This window comes from Miniopterus natalensis, chromosome 1 (genome assembly GCF_054644295.1).
Source record: "Miniopterus natalensis isolate mMinNat1 chromosome 1, mMinNat1.hap1, whole genome shotgun sequence".
NCBI classification, from domain to species: Eukaryota; Metazoa; Chordata; class Mammalia; order Chiroptera; family Miniopteridae; genus Miniopterus; species Miniopterus natalensis.
This window is the reverse complement of record NC_142081.1, coordinates 159,979,828-159,997,843: the sequence shown is the minus strand read 5'-3', so window position 1 is coordinate 159,997,843 and position 18,016 is coordinate 159,979,828. Positions and strand designations below refer to the sequence as shown.

The 18,016-nt window shown below is 36.6% G+C and overlaps 1 pseudogene; it reads right to left on the bottom strand.

Annotated features, from left to right (window-relative positions):
- The window catches only part of LOC148094464 (large ribosomal subunit protein eL32 pseudogene), a 35,470-nt pseudogene extending 32,484 nt beyond the window's left edge, over positions 1-2,986 (bottom strand).
- Positions 2,987-18,016: the final 15,030 nt, after the last annotated feature.

Below are 18,016 nucleotides of genomic sequence, written 5' to 3'. Positions count from 1 at the left end.
TTATTTCACATAAATCTTATAGTGGCTAGCATCTTTTACAGAAAATGTTTCATTACTTTGAACTAGTTTAAAATTGTTTCCATTGTAATTCATAACATTTTAAAGCAGATAGAACAAGACACTCCTTATTGGTATTAATATTAAACTTCTTCTTATCTTAGCTTCCTTACCTGTTTACTCATCCAGATAAACTTTAGAATTAGTTTTTCAGATGACAGAAATAATACCATGAAAAAAATTTAAAGTAAAACTTTAATACCATGAATTAAGTTTGCCTCTTAAATTTCATATGAATGGGATTAATTATACGGTACATAAATTTTTTTTGCTGGGATATGCCTCTTTATGCACTACTCATATTTTCTTTTTTAAATGAACGAAAATGAAGATCATGGCTGCTAAACATTTAGAAATGTGAGACTATCATCCTGATGCTTTTATAGATTGAGCACCAATTCACTGTCATATCTTCCAATACCAACTAGAACAGAAAAAGCCAAAATGAGACTCTCTTCACACATACATAGCAGCAGCCACATAGACTTTCAATATACAATACCGTGTCCATCCAATGACAAGGTGTCCCTACCTCAGAGCAGTGTGTCTCAAACTTTAATGTCCATAGGGGACCACTGGAGACCTGGTTCAAATGCAGGCTCTGATTCAGTAGGTCTAGGATGGGCCTGAGACTCTGCATTACTTTCGCTAATGCTGCTGGTCCACACCAGGAGTCACAAAGCTTTAGATGACAGTAAACAAGATTATTACAAACAGGATATGAGCTCACAAGTGTGAGAAACACTGCCAACTGACCCAAAATAAATGCATCATAATCTACATTTTAGAGATTAAAATCTACCTAACTTTCAGCCAGCTCTGTCCTACATATAGGTCAGAAAAGCCTTAAAGCACAGAGAAAACAATTCACCACTGTTCGAACACTTTCTGATGGTAAGCCCAACATCTTCGCAGACAATTTTAATCTAATTCAAGCATTGGTCCTTGGAAATTGAGATTTCTTTCTGATCTAATCACCTTTCCTACTATGGGAAAAATATCTGTCAATGTGAGACAGATAAGATCTTTTCTTAAAACCTCCTAATGACTTAATAGTAATAGTACTAGTATCCTGTGCCCTGTAAAGGGACTGAAATACAAGTCTGAGGTCATTTGTAAATAGCAATAAAAAATTACCCCAATCACTAGACAGTACTGGGCTTCCTGGAATGTAAGTCTGGACAGTGAAATAAGAGAGATATGTCACAATAGACAGGAAAATTGGTAACAAAAAATAAAGTGGATTTTAATGAATTACTATATTTATATACGCTAAGAAAACTTAAGACTTAAAAACAAATATCTTCTAAAATCTTCTTAATGCCTCCAGATTGTTTGATATGCATTTATTGCCTCAAGCATGAAGGAAGAAATTCACATAATATCAGTGCCTTATCTGAAATAAAGGGGAAAACTGACCAGCAATGGTGAGCAACATATTCCATGCTCAAAAGGAAGTGCCAACCAAACTCATTTTTAGTAAAAATTACCTAATATTCCTAAACATTAAAATAACAAGACCAACTCATTATGCCAAATTATATCAACGCGAAGATTGAGACCTAAAATCCTAAACTACTGACATGTTAGGAAAATTAGAAGAAAATTACATAAGATATCTTAATAATATTAATAACACTTTCCTTGCATGTAGTTGAATTTTAAGTTATATTATTGAGAAAATGAAAAGAAAGTATTTATGCCAAGATAGTAAATAAGTAATACTTTCTCTCTTTATATATATATAAATTTCTAATCTTGAATTTGTTGTTAATCATCTTCACTAGAATTTCAGAAGCTCACATATTGTTTTCATTTTCATGTGAACTATACACATACATTTTGTTTTCTATAGTTTAAAAATATCTGCTAATAGAGGGAAGCAGTGTTGCACATTAAACCCAAAATCATGACAATTAGAACTCCCAATTTGGTTTTATAGTGCATTATAGGCTTTTTTTTTTTTTTTAATAGTGTATCTCCATAATTCTGTCTTGCTTGGATGAACATTAAAATTAGCTTGGATTCCCTAAAATCATATAAACTGGTATTGGAGTTTAGGGGAAATAATTGTAGAAATTAGAAAGGAATTCAACAGTGACTAGAAAGTACATTTAGGTAATTGTGTTTTGATTCTATTCATAGTACTATGTTAAATTAAAAAAACAAAACAACAACTTATACCCGGCCAGTGTGGCTCAGTGGTTGAGCGTAGCCCTTATGATCCAGGAGATCTTGGTTCGATTCCCGGTCAGAACACATGCCCGGGTTGGGGGCTCGATCCCCAGCAAGGGGTGTGCAGGAGGCAGCCAATCAGTGACTCTCTCATCATTGATGTTTCTCTCTTCCTCTCTCTTCCTCTCTTTGTGAAATCAATAAAAATATATTTTTAAAAAACTTATAATAGCTTTTCATGCAACTTGAAAAGTTGATAAAATTGAGACTTTTCAAGAGCCTGTAATCCAAATACCCAAATAAAGTTATCTTGTTTATATAGCGTTAATAAATATGTGGCATTTGTTATCATTTGAAGGGCTTAGAAATTTCTCCTTTATTGGTTGTCTACAATTTCCAAAACTCCCGCAACTTTACCTACTTTATAATTTGGTCTAAAACACAGATTTTCTTGAAGACAAAACATTTGGATCCTTGTAGACCAGCCGCCAGGGCAGTGCAGTGTCCTCCTACTAGTGTTATGTAGAGAAGATGCAACTGGAGAGGAAGAGTCAATGAAAATGAGTTACCTTTAAAATAATTCCTCTTAATGGGGGACATTACCTCTAAGATGTGTCTCATCTTCATAAACAGTCACTTGGAGATTGGACACTTCCAAGATACTTAGACCGAGCTGTGGACACTCAGTGAGAGATGACAAGATCCGGCAGTTGCCTACGCTGCTGACTTCGCTGTTTACACTGTTTAATGCCATGTTGTGCTCAAAAGGACCAGCCTGAGCTTTTTCCCTCATGTACTCTCTGAAGAAAGGTTTGGGAGTTATCATTAAAGCATTATCTCTTTTTCTTCATGTGTATTTCGACCTTTGCTCACATTTCAGAAATTGATGTTGGGGTGGGGGTTCAAAAGCAATACACTTTGTATATAAATTGTCACTTTCTAGAGCAAAAGGGATAACAACTGAAAGAGAAAAGACTATATGAGTGAAGTGAGTTCAACATTTTTTTTAAAAATCCAATCTCAAGTTATATACCCATTTATTTTCTCATAGCCACATGTTCATATCGAATATTAGTCCGATTTATATGGTGTTTGCACAATATTTGACACACAGAAATTGCCATCAATTTTCTAGCTCTCTGAATACCCCATAAGCTCTGAATAAGGAAATTCCACTCTCCAAAAATTAAAAGCGAAACAGCTTTTCATGGAATCTTCGTGATGGCTTATACTAAACTGCATTTTATTAGCCCCATAATAAGAAAATAGTTTCTCCCCAGTAACTCATCCTACAAAGAACATCTGCTGCTCTCGGGGGTTGGGTTTAAGAAAAGAGAATTTGCCTCCATTGCAAAGAAATAGGTGTAGTAGTGAGTCATGCTTCAGATATGCCCGAACAGGACTGTGCCACTTCTAACAAGGCATCCAAATCACCCACAAGGAGAAATGAAAACACAGGCAATTCACGTAGCACAGTAAATGAGTCACTGAGTCGAGGTGTATGGCTTTCCCAATAGCTTTTCTGTTATATCAGCCCTGACCAATGTATAGTTATGTATGTCTCCTGGCTGGGAAGGTAACTTATCTCTTTTTATGCTGATGAAAAATTGCACCAAATACACACTATGTGGTAGAAGGTGGGGCTCACATCTCAAACAATCAAGTGCATTTTACTTCTGTGATTTAAAAGAAAAGTATCTTTGCTATTAATAAGGATTCTAAATAATTAGGTTTAATCATTGAGATAGAACTTAAAATTTTTCATTAGATATACACATCGACAAATCTCTCTCTTTCTCTCTCTCTCCTTCCCTCCCTCCTTCCCTGCCTCTCTCTCCCTATCACTCACTTTCTTTCTCTCATATGGCTCATATTTATTGTGGATCTTATGTCCTGGTCTGGGGGTACCACAAGACTCTCACCTAAGACCGCGAGCATATCAGAGAGATGGTAGTCGCTACCAAGTGAAAAAGAATACAGGAAATTCACTTGTCATTTGCTTAGTTTCAACAGTAAAAAAGAATCAAAATCACCCCACATTACTTCTTTGAGAACTAAGATTGACTTCTACATATAATCACAAAGCAAAAATATTGCAGATTGAAGAGTTATAGAGTTCAAACCCCTCATATATACCCAAGTGGGTCACTGGATTAGTACAGTAATACATATGCTGCAAAATGCCTATTGTTTAGAGTTCCCCAGCAATACTTGACTAAGTATATTGTAATAATTGGTAATTTAAAGCGAAGTTAAAGAAGACTAAAAAACATTAAAAAATGTTTTCCTTTTGTATGAATTCAAAGACAGTAACATAGATTTCAGTTTTTCATCTGAATATGTTTTATTTATTGTATCTTCTAGAAGTGAGGAAACCATTGATTGCCACTGTTAGGAGTGCTAAACGAAATTAGGTTTTAGACCTATATAGTTCTACAACAAGAAATTAGTAAAATGTTCTCTTATTTTTTTGTCATCCACCCCCTGGAAAGTGGTCGAGCTTGATTTTTACAGAAATAGTATGGGAGCCCTTGCTGTCACTAATTATCCAGCCCTAAGTATGATACACCTTCCTATGTGAAATGCAGCATTCACTCTTCTAAGAAAAGAGTAAGAAGAAATTTCTGATTTACTATATTGGCAATTTACTATCCATCTATAATTTAAATTTAAATCAAGTAGCATCGATGATATGAAATATACTAAATAGAGGTAACTTGTGTTTCCAGATTCCAGTTTGATCTTAAAGTACTGTGATCTGCTGTGGAATCAACTGAATCAGAGGACTGAGTGCACTTGCTGTTTTGGCATCTTGGAAACCAACAGCATATTATTGGTAGCTTGTTTTGCTCTGCATTCTGGCAAACTTCAAGCAGAATTACTGTTCATAATAAGTGGGCTATCTAAATAATTTAGCGAAAACCAGAATGCTGGGAGTTTATTTCTTGACCAAAAAAGAAGGCTGTTTAGAGGATTAAAAAAGTATTCAAATGCTATCTGGTAGAATTTTGTCTTGCTCTTTTCTTCTTATTAAAAAATAAAATAAAATACTGTGATCTGTTTAAAAATGAATCACCATTTTCTATTTGGAAATTTTACAGCTTAATGGAACCCAGTCCTGACGTATTTTTAAAGGTAAACCTTGAATTGCTCATTGATTTTTAGATTTGGATAATGATTCATTTAGTGACTCACGTTGTAAATATATCGATTGTTCTTTCCTGATTTCCAGCTTTTATATGTGCAGTTTCTTCTGCCTGAAGTGTTCTTCTTATCCCATCTTTGTCTGAATAATATTTTCTGTTATCTAAAGGCCAGCTCAAGGACCACCTCCTTTAGTGAACAAAAGCTCCTAAAGTGGAATTAATCATTCACTGTTTTATGCTGGGCTTTCAGAAAAGTGGGATTTCTGGTGTTTATTACTCGTTTCATTATTTTTGATGTTTAGTGCCTGTTTTAAAACCTATCATTTTTCCCCTTAAGTTACAGTGGCAGACTTTCTAAGATACGCAGTAAGATAAAAAAAGTTCTACAGGAGGCCAGCTCCCTGTCTCCCTTGGGAGAGGTGGGGAATGATCACCTTTTTCTGACTCTCATCTTTATAGACTCAGAGACCTAATTTTACCAGCAAACCAAAAGCAAGAATGAAAGTGATAGCATTAATTTACACAAGAAATATATTTTCCACCGTATCACTCTGCCCAACATGGAACACTTACCTGGGAAACTCACATTATAATTGGAAGCTTGATAAGGTGGCTATTTTAAGCTCATCATGGCCTGGTGAATTAATCTTCACAATAAGGGTGAACGTGTCAATGAAGCTGCACTACTCCAAGCTGGTGAGTCAAGATTTCCAATCTCCTGGGAGGTGTTTAAATGGGAGCTTCCAATATTTATCTCTGTCACTCAGGTTTATCTATTTATTTTGGTAAATAAGCTACCCTATTATTATCTTGAATCATGTAACTTGATATTTTCCTACTTTAATCCATTGGGTCAAGTACTCTTTCCAAATTATAGGACCATATTTACAAAGGACTACTGAAAATATGTGTGGAGACAAGCAGAATTCTCTAAAGAAGGACCCCAGGGGTGCATCTTGGACAGCCTAACAAAAAGCTGTCTAGAACTATGGGCTCCCTCTATTCCCAGGGTCTTCATTTAACCCAAAATTCCCATGGGACTCAAGGTCCTAGAAATCTGATATTTTGCACTACTCCCTTATATAGTTGGCACCTAGGCTCTGACTTCTTAGCGCCTGCCCCCCAAATATTTATTTCTCCCATAAAGTTGTTCTCAAATTTGCACAAATATAAAGGAAGAGCCTCAGAAGGCCACAGTTCTTCCATGGGAACCCAGCCATATATAGTATTCAACTGCACTCCAGCCCAAGCATGTCTCTCCATAGGACACAGAGAAAGAGCACCCATACACCTGCTTCTGCATGTGAGTTTGAGCCTATTCTGGTTATTGCTTGTTGGTCTTCACCTGAGCTCATTACATGACAATATGCTCCATATTGGGTGATCTGCACCTTAACACACTTCAACTCCAGCAAAACTCTGCTTATTCTATTTTTTCTATTTCTGAATAGACTACCATGCATTCAGGTTGGAAGCCCCAAAGTAATTTTATACTTGTTTTCCCTTCCTTAACATTTTCTGCTCCTTCACCTCTAATTTCTGATAACTAAACCCTGAATATTCAACTTGTCAAAGATATTTAACATTTCCCCCCATTTCTATGCTTCCATTGTCTCTATCGTAGTGCAGACCCTCATTGTCTTTCATTATCTCACCATTATCCTGGATCCCTGTCTTAACCTTGTCAAATCCACCCTCCATACTAATACCAGAATAATCTTACTAAAGTTCAAATCGTATTACATTTCACTGCTTAGAGACCCTCAATGATTCCATATTGCTAAAATTTAAAAATCCTGCCTTTTATCAAGATTTGCAGAGTCCATCCTTATATGGCATCTGTTCACAAGTCTTACTACTGTCCCACTGGAACCCTGCATCTGAGCCATACCAACCTATTAGAAGCTGCCTAAGCACATGATGTTTCAAACTTATATGCTCTTCTTTCCTTTCGCAGAGATATTCTCCATTCTGAAGTCAAATCATACAGAAAAATTCATTCTCATCCAAATGCGCTGAAGCCATTGTGATGAAAAATAACAAAAAATTTGGCAGATCCATAACTCCACACCTCCACACACACACACATACCCATCCACCCCTATCTCCTCAGCCCTGTCTACAAACACATCGCAAAGCTGAGAAGTTAGGCAAAGAAAGAAATGCTGGACAAAATCTATTGAACCCCTGAACCAATTAATGCCTGAATCTACCATTAGACATTTTAGTTATGTAAGCCAATAAACTCTTTTTAATGTTTAAAATATATTAAAATAGATTTCTGATAGTTACAACATGAGTTTTAATTAATATGAAAAGCCTTTATAGAAATAATTTATGAGTATGGAAATAATAAATTGATTGTTAAAAGTTATATATGATAATAAAAACTGAGCACAACTCATGAATCATCCATTACTCAATTACAATATAATATTACCACAAAAAAATAAAATTAGTATCATTTTTAAGGGGTATCATTAAGGGTAGACATCATCTCTTCTTTGAGTTTTCCTAATGTTCATTTTGAAATTTTTAACAGAAACAAAACATAAGATGTCTCCAGAAAATTTGAAAGATGTTAGCAGAGTTAACTGCTGGCTCAGCACTTGCTGCTGGCATTCTAAGCCTGAGAGTCCAGTTTACATTGGGTCAGTAAGCAAAGAAGATAAAGATCTTTAACTGCTGTTCTTCTCATTTAGGAACATTCAGTGGAATTCAGTTGTTGACCTCATGACATAGAGCACAGCATTTCTTTCCAAGCTGGGAGATTATTAATCTCTTCATCAAATCCTGAGATAGGCATCATTGAGATTAATGATGCCTCCACTGGTTATTGGCCAATTGCTGTGTCCAATGCAAACATGCTTCCCTGAAGATCAAAGACGAATGGGAGTGGTATCATTAGAAGAGAAAGAACAGAATTACATCTCACCATAGTTTTTGGGTTGTGTCCAATTCCTCTCGATTAAACCACAAATTCTAACAGGCCCTCTGTTCATAGATTTTTGTTCTTAGGAAGAGACCAAGGTAATTCACCAAGAGGAGAATCCTATAAACTCGAGAAGGTGGATCTTGGGAGAGTGAAGCAATCTAATCAAGTGATGGCATGACACACGCTGAGGCATTCCAGCTTGTGAGAAATCTCAGTGGGAGTTAAAAGGTGCAGGCCTGCCCCACCTCCCGGGCTAAGCTGTAAGAACCTACCGAATGCTAACTCTCCTGAATTCTTGGTCTTCTAGAACCTGCTATTATGCTTTGATGGGTCTGCGAGGTTATTATGAACCAAGAGGTAAAGAATAAGTATCCAATGATATCCTCTTTTGCATCTCATACCCAATCTATCTAGAAGCAGAAGGGCAAATCCAGGATTTTCACAATGCCAACATCATGAGGAAAAGGTGAAGAACATACAAAGGCAATATGCCAAGAATCTTTCACTTAAGTCAACTTTGATGGCCACACTCGGGCACCCTGGCTCATAATAATGAGAACTTCAGTGAGTCTGAATACTCTACTATGCATCCACACAGTGTCATTTCCACCTGTAGCCTTACCTTTGCTTGCTCTGAGACCTTGGCTCTGAAACTCTCTCCACCTTTTATCATCTAGCTGTCAAAAGACTCTCCTTTAAGACTCAGCTGGCAGACCTGCATCTCTGAGTTAAGCAAAGAGTGTTTCCTCTCTGATCCTATAAACCAGTGGGTGCCAAACCTTCATGTAAACAAAAATCAACTGAAAGATGGAGACTCCATCTGCATCAGTGGTTAAAATGCAAGTAAAACTTTGTATTTTTAACAAAGTCCTCAGATAACTTTTAAGCACAATTTGAGAGCTCTAATAAGGTGTTCTGCCAAAGACCCTCTGAAAAACATGAAAGAGAATCTCTGTGCCTTTCACTCTTAACAATATTCATATTATGAGAATTGTCTACATATATGGTGATCTTTTTCTAAAGACCAGTCATTTTGAGAACAGAGATCGTGTGTCACTCATCTTTGTACCATTAGCACCTAACTCAGGGTCTAACATAGACTAAGTGTCTAATAAATGTTTGTTGATCAGAACTGAATTCTAAAGTATGATTATTAGCCTGCTTTTTATGTGAATAATTTGGGGTATTTTTGAAAGTAAAAACAACTCCTTTTTACAGATTCCATCTAAGTTATAACATACAAAAGGGCAACTGATTATAGAGAATCTATGTTCTAGATCCTCTGATGTGTTTTCCATACATTTACTTGATTAATTTGGGGAAAAGAATCATTTGATGGTATTATTATTACCTCCATTTTAAGGCTGAATAACTGAGGTTTAGATAGGTCAAGTTACTTAACAAACATTACATAGCTATTAAACACTTTCATTGATCCCAATGGTTAAGGCCATTAATGGCCTCTTTCTCAACATCTTTTATTATTCCTCCCTCATTGACTCTATAACTAAATGTTTTGGCACCTTACGCTCAATCTTTTCATCTCTTCTCTCTTTCAGCAACATGCTTGCCCTGATGAAAACTCTGTTCTTTTGACTTTAAATATAGTTTATTTGCTGCTAACTCTCTCACTTGAATCGTGGCGATACCTCTAAGTGGTGCCAAATTTCTCTCCTTGCTCTCTTATAGTCTACTTTCCTCACAAAAGCCAGAGTGATCCTTCTAAAATCTAAGTCAGGTCATGTCGTTCATCGGTTCATAGCCTTCCAATGGTTTCCTATCAGCCTAAGAGTGAGAGCCAACATCCTTCACCTGGCCTACAAAGCCCCACCCGACCTGGCTCCCCATAGGAGCTGTGACCCTGTCCTGCTGCTCCCCACAGGCACTTCACTCGGGCCGCACCGACTGCATCGCCCCGCACACTGCTCCTTCAGAGCCCTTGCATTTGCTCTTGGCTCTGCACGAAGTATTTGTTCTCAAGACATCTGCTTGACTCGCTCCCCCGTTTCCTTCTATTCGGATTGGGACCTGTGACCATCTTATTTCAATTCTCTCTCTCTAGTCCCACACTCTCCACTCCCTTAGCCTAATTTCATTCTCCCGGTAGGACTTACCGTTGTTTGTCCTATTTAAGTTTTACCTCTGCCAATAGAATAAGCCTCACGTGAGCATATGTTTTTGTCTTTTTTTCCATCGAAGTAGCCTAAGCACCTAAAACAGTGTCTAGTAGAGAGATTCTCAGGGACAGCTTTGAATACATTATGCAAATACAGAGATTGCATCTTAATTATCTTGGTACGGTCTACAGCATCTAAAACAGTTCCTTGTCACACATCATTCAACTTAAAATATTCCTTGGGGGAGATAAAGGGACATCTGTAATATTTTAAACAAAAATAAAATTTAAAAAATATATTCTTGAGTTTGTAAATGAATAAATAAGTGAATGGTATCCCAATGATATTTCTGGGCCATGAATTCTATAATTTTTTCTAATCACTTATTATTTATGCACAACATAGAAACTTTATTTCCAAATAACCTCAATTAACTTTTGTTAATACAATTATATTCTGAATTCTACACTTGCCATACTCTGAAGAAGGTGTATGAACGAGTAAGTAATTAGGCAGCTGCCTCAAGATAGTAATAGACTGTGGACCTCACACATGTTGCTGTGGACTAATGTTGTTGAAGTTTCTATGAGTTTCTGTGTTTCTCTGATCAGCTTAATGGTGCCTTAGTTGAAACACAATTGCACACACATTAAAATGGCTAAAACACCAGTAGACTCTGCTTAAGCAATGTGCTAACAACCATTATTCAATAAATCAGCAGGCTCTGCTTGTGTGCGGTGAGAAGGTCCTGAGTTTAGAGCCATGTGGATGTGAGTTGGAATCCTGGCTCTGCCCAACCCAAGTCTACAGCTTGAGCTAGCTGCTGAGCATATTTTTCATCTGTAAAATGTGGATAATATGCTACCTAATTAATATACTTCTAAGAATTGCCTAAAATAATGTACATAACAAGCCTGATATACAATTAATTTCCAAAATGTTCTTGCATTTTTATTTTCTCCATTTCAGTTTTGTTACCCTTATTTGTTTTGTGGGTTTTTAAATTTATTTTTTGTTACATTTCTGTTCTTGGAAATATAAATTTGTTTAATCTTTAGAATTAGAGACTAAATAGAAAGCCTTTACTAGGTAAGAAAATCACCCTCAGAGAACTTAGAGAGCTCGAGTTGGGGGCTCACTACTGGTGATGTCAGCAGACTCTCCCCTCTTCCAGGGACCCAACTTCCAACAGTCTCAGAGGTGCCAAAAGAAAGGTTGTTGAGCCATCTGTATTGCCCCAATAGCCTGCTGAAATAAAAGGAGTAGCAGTATCTCTGAAATTTCATCAGTTTTTGTTTTTTAAGAAACATAGAAAGAAGAATATTATTTTTTGATAGCTTCTTTAGGGGGAAAGCAGAACAAACAGCATGTCAAGCTTTCTCTGAGAACTGACTTTGCCCTCAGGGAAGGGTTTCTAAGTATCTGGACTGTAAATATTTCCTGAGTAAATGAAGAAATAAATAAATGTATGAGTTAATTAATATTGTCTCTGAGGCTGATGAGTGCCTCTGTGGTTTTGCTCTTTCAACAGCCACTTAGCCCGGAAAAGAGGTATAGAGAGGCAGCCCTCGGAGCTGTACAGGGTGTGACTAGTTTCCTAAACTCGGCACTCAAGCTGAGAGACTATGTCATTGTTTTGCTACTTGTTGCCATAGTAACCATGGGTATGGCCACAATAGCCAAAACTAATGTCAACATTTTCTCCCATTTTTCTGGTTGATTTTCCCCCTTAATCTCAAAACTAAGGAAAAGCCACTCTTTTCTTATCATTCTAACATGTACTTGTTTGTACATTTTTGCTGAAATTAGGTCTGCTCCAATTAATGAGAGATTGTATTATTGTGTATGAAAAAGAAGAGTCCTAGAATTCACATCCTTTGTGAAAATGGTGGGTTTTAGCTCTCTTTCTTTGAGTATAGCACAATACTTCTTGGTTTAGACTATCAATTTCAAGAATTGAAACAAGCGCATGGGTATTCTGTCATTGAACTCTAGCCAGTGATGACTTGAATGGAAACTTCATTTCTTAAGATTTGATGTCTCCCTGCTAAACACACTTCAATTCATATAATTTCACATAAAATATAAGAAATCCGCAATACGAGTATAATTCAAGTTCCCTTATTAGGAATTTGAAATCCTTAAATTTCATGACTAAAGATCCAAAAAAGGCGCATTAACTTGTAGGTCTACTGTCAGGACATTTTTCAACACTGACTTCAAGAGAAGAACAATCACACCTTTTTTCTCAGTCCCTGGTATGTTTGATAAAGGTGCTAATTTCCCACCTTTATCAAGCACACCAGTCTCCTGATTTACACACTATTGGCAACAATAGTACCCACCTCATGGAATTTTGCTAGAAGGAAATAAGTTAATATATATAAAATGATTTAAATGTTAATTATTATTTAATCATATTAAGCCAAATTATGTTGTTTTTTTTTAATTTTTAATTTATTTTCCTATTCCACATAGAAAAAAAAGCAGTTCATCATCATTTCCTCCCTCAATCCTCAAACCCAACACATGACCACACTGCTTTTCCCTGCTTTTGTATTTCTTGTATTTTTTTTATTGAGTTGGTGTTCATTGCTTGAGAAAGGTTCAAACAAGCAGACATAGAAAGGATAGGGGTAATATAACGGGAAGGGCAAACTATATCAAGTTTCTGAACATACTAATATTATAATGTAAGCTTGTAGAGAAGAGGGACTATATATATCAGCCCTATATTTTATAATTCACAGCATCTAGAGCCTTGCCTTGTGGAAAAAAAATAAGAAATGAGTGAACAAGAGGATAAATGATTGAGAACTGCCAAATGACCTTAAGGCCTTGTTAAATGTTTGTTCATAGAAGACTTAGAAATTAGAGTAAGTAGAACTTAGTAATTATAAATTGAATTTATTAAGCTTATCTTGTCTTTCCACAGTTATAATTTCTATCAGAAATGGCTGCATTCACATTTCAGACTCATAAAAACGAAGTCATAGAAGGGAGCCTAGAATATATGAGAATCAGAGAATTCTCTGGTAAATTCTACAACAGATTACAATTAGAGTCTTATACTTTCAAATTTTAAACTTCAGAACCCTTGCCCGGCTGGGCGTGGCTCAGTGGTTGAAGGTCGACGTAGGATCCAGGCAATCGGGGTTCGATTCCTGGTCAGGGCACATGCCCGGTTGTGGGCTTGATCAATGAGTCTCTCATCATTGATGTTTCTATCTCTCTCTCCCTCTCCTTTCCTCTCTCTGAAATCAATAAAGATATATTTATAAATAAATAAATAAATAAATAAATAAATAAATAAATAAATAACTTCAGAACCCTTGAAATAAAACTAAAATAGGCATTGCTTGACAGTGAGGCTCCTTAGAATATTAAATTTGGATCACCTTAAATTTTAGAAGCATAATAATTTTAATTTATTAACATCAAATTTTTATAATTCTTAATACTCAGAAGATCACTTGCTACTAAGTAAGATTTGTTTGAACATATAAATAAGTACCTGTGGAATTTCCAAAGTTTTTTTTTTACTCTTAAAAAATAAGAAATAGATATTCTAAACTGCCTTTGGGCTTCAGACTATGCTGTGAGAGTTCTAGAGTCCTTAGTTGCTAATAATATGAATTTTGGTGCCATCTGCTGGGATGATGTGAGACATGACAGAAATTTATAGACCAAAGCACTTATTAATTCAAACAGCAAAAAGTTATCCAGTGTTATTCTGTGTCAAACACTGTGCTAGGCATAGGAGCTACAGTGGTTAGCAAAAGAGACTCAGTCAGGGAAGGCAATCAATCAATCACAAAAGAAGGGCCCAGAGGGAAAGGCCTTTGTATCAAGGATCAGGGAGCGCTGATTGGAGCTGAAGGCAGGGCCAGAGTTCACTATGTGAAAGGAGAGAATAGGAAGAGGAAGGGGGCGGGCTGGGAGAGGCAGGGACAGGAAGGACACTGGCACATTTAAGGAAGTGAGGGAAAAGCCATGAAGGCAGGAACCTAAAAGGCCGGAGGGATGGGAAGGTATTAGCGGTGAGATGAAGCTGAACAGATAATGATAACAGTTAACACTTACCCAGCACTTACTATGTTTCCAGTATGTTTTTAAGTGTTTAGAAATACTAACTTTTTAAATTTTCCTAAAAACCCTATGAGGGAGGGACCATTATTAGCCTCACTTTAAAAATGAGGAAACTGAGGCATAGTGAAGTAAAGTAACTTCTTGAATTGGCCCATCGAGTGAGTGTTAGAGGCAGGAACTGAACCATGGCAGCCTTGGCTCCAGAGATCATGCTCTTAACTTCTACACACACTCCCTCTCAGGCTATGGATTGCCTGGACTTCGTGGGAAATGTCATCTTCACAAGAACAGGCAATCATTGAAGTTTTCTAAGGAAGATACGACATGACAAGACTTGTGTTTTGAAGAGATTATCCTGGCCACAGAGTTGGGAATAGACTGGAGTGATAGGGGCTAGGCAGGAAACTATTCAGCTCCAGGTAAGGATAGCGCAATACACCTGGTTTGGACAAGTTGGTGGCTGGGGGAAAGGAGGGAGGTAGACAGATCTGAATACATTCAGAAATTATGAGCTGATGGTGGACTGGTTATTTGAAAGAGGTAGTAAAAGAGAAGGAGCATTCAAGGATTACTTCTGAGTTCCTAGATGATCCTTCAAAGAAAAAGGGAACTAAAAAACAAACCTGTCTTCAATTGTTTCGTTGCAACTCCCCAAATTAAAGAACTTTTAGAAACTAAAGACAATATACTTTGTTCTTGGCAATAAGATGATGTAGTCAATTAACACTAAATTTTAATGAAAGAATAGTGTGCACATCAAATATCTTTTGAAAGTCAATCTTCTCCCACCTGCTAGAGCTACACTTGAGTTCCTCCTATGAGTTTCTCACCTTGAGTATGCTAGAAATGGCAATAGAGCAGAAAGAAATTACTTAAGGAAATCATGCAGAGTGGAGCCAACTCAACACTACCACTAAGCTTCTTGGAGGGCACCATATTGCCTTTCTTGTCTGAGCCACTTGAAAGAATGAGAGGCCTTCAGTCTAGTCGGAGAACAAATGTAAGTAGATCTATAATATTGAATGTAATTGTTTCCAACCATAAGATAATAATAAAATAAAATAATCATATATTCACACAGTGAAATAATACTATGGAAGAATTAAAGGTGATATTTTCAGAAAACGTAATGAGCAGACAAGGTTGTTAATGAAAAAATTATGTAACAAAGAGGATATATAATCATAATTCCACTTAAAAGACAGATATACATTTGTGAAAAGAAACTAGAAGACGTATTTTAGAATATTAGTCTTGGTTATGTCTGAACAGAGGAATTACTGGTAACTTTTATTTTTTTTATTTTTGTCTGTCTATATTGTGCATAATGACCACACATTGATCTTAATCGTGGGGAAATGCAGGTTTAAAAGAAAACTGTAAGAAAAGATGCTTTACAGTGGATATAATTCTCTATTACAGCTTCACATGGCTATAACCTATTAATACTCAATTTAATTGTATTGAACAGCTATAATGTTCTTGTCCTCAGGGTCACTGAAAAGACTGTTATCAAAATTAAAAGTAGAGCTAAATAAATTGACAAGCTCAAGATTCAAAATTCTAACAATCAGGAAATGGGGCCTGAAGCCAACAAGTTGAAAGTTAAAGGAAATTTAAAAGCCTTTCATATACAACAGAACATAGGAGAAACCTGGCTTATAAAAAAGATGTGGAGATTTTAATTGACCTCAGTTTCAATAAACTCCAAAATTGTGAAAAGACATGGAATGTTAACTTGCTATTTTTTCTAAGTATCCTTTCAGGATTGGTGTAGGTAACAGTCACGAAGATTCTTCACAGTTCTCTGCACCATACTTTATGGACTTTGAAAAACTAGAAAAAGTGACCTGGATAATAGGGAGTTTAAATGCACGGCCAATGAGATCCTTAGCTTGGGGGGCAAGGGGCTAGGGAAGATGTGGTGAGTTTTTCAGATATTGGAAAACTTGCAATGTAAAAAGAGTGGATTCTTTCAGTGTAAAAGACAGAATAAAGGCAAATGGATGGATGCTACTGGGGGTGCAAGTAACAATGCAAGCTTCCTGGAAACAATAGGCTTGTCCTATTATAAGCTGTTTTAGGGATGGTGGTGGTAATAGTGCTGGTGGTGATTTCTGAGGCAAGCATCCTGCGTGCCGGAAAAGCCCAAACATGAATGGAAAAACCAACTCCTCCTTTTCTGCTCTACGTCATGGCCCATGGTATCAATGATGCTGTTACCCATCAATAGCCCCAAGCTTCAAAACAAATATAGGGAATAACACCAAGAGCAGGAAGAAAATCTGATTGTATAAACCAGAGATTGTTAAGGAAAAGGCAAATGTTAACGGCAGGCAGACAGAGAAGCAAGGCGAGAGGAAAGAAACCTTTCCTTTATTTTGCTTTCTATTATTTAATCTCTCCTGTGTCTTTTACACCCACATTCTGGTTTTGATTTTCAAGTCCTTCTTCTTAAAGAATGAACACAATCTGGTTGAGTGAATTCCAGAACCCTTAGGAATTTCAGGAGGGGACTCTATAAATTCGTTAACCCCAAAGTTTGTGTAGCAATAAACACCCCAGGATATCGCACAAAGTGAGAACAGAGTAGAGTTTAAATACACTGATGGAATATGAACTTACAATAAGGCATTAAAGGGGAACTGAGGGCACATCCTGTCGAGATGACATTACTGAGTCCATACGTCTCTGTCATAGAAAAAGGCCTTGGTTTTTTCCAACCATTATTTAAAAAAAAAAAATAGCTAAAGTCCCAGTGGGCTAGACCCAGTGTTGAGATTCCAGCATTCACACTCTCTCTCCTTTCTGACAACTACCTTTAAAAAAACACACAGTATTTCTGAGTAGACAGGGCCTGGATTTGTCTATGTGAACTAGTTAGCTACCCGTCTGGGTGAACTAAAAAGTTGCAGCCTTGGTTTGTTAATTTAAACATACTTAAATATAATGAGTAGATAAAACAAGGAGTTGCAATGAAAGATAAAAAGGAATGGGATTGTTTCCTAATAGGCACATGTATCTTAGCTAGTTTTACAAGATAGAAATAAGTGTTGGTTCCTGAGAAGCAGCAAATGGTCAGTACATTATTACTTCTTGATGGACATTAGATGGTAAATCCTAGATTAAGCCATGAAGATGGTTTTACCTTGCATCAATCTGTTGGCTTTGGAGGAAAGAGGAGGGGAGTCACATCTTAATTCTCATTCAGAAACATTATTTCTGATAGTATTTGTGTTTGGAAGATGAGAGAAGACTATGCAAAGTATCATATTTTCCTGGTCATATGACTAAACATGTATCATTCTTCATGGTCTTGGCCTGTATCAGCCTTACCTTGCATAAAATTATTAAGCTACTCTGTACTGCTGACCCACTTGGGTTGCTCTTCTGCTAAAGAAAAAAAATGTAATTGTTTCACAAGGGGAAAAAATGCTTGAAGTACATAAGAGATGATGCTGGTCTAATGCACTTAAACTTGTAGAGTGAGGAGTGTA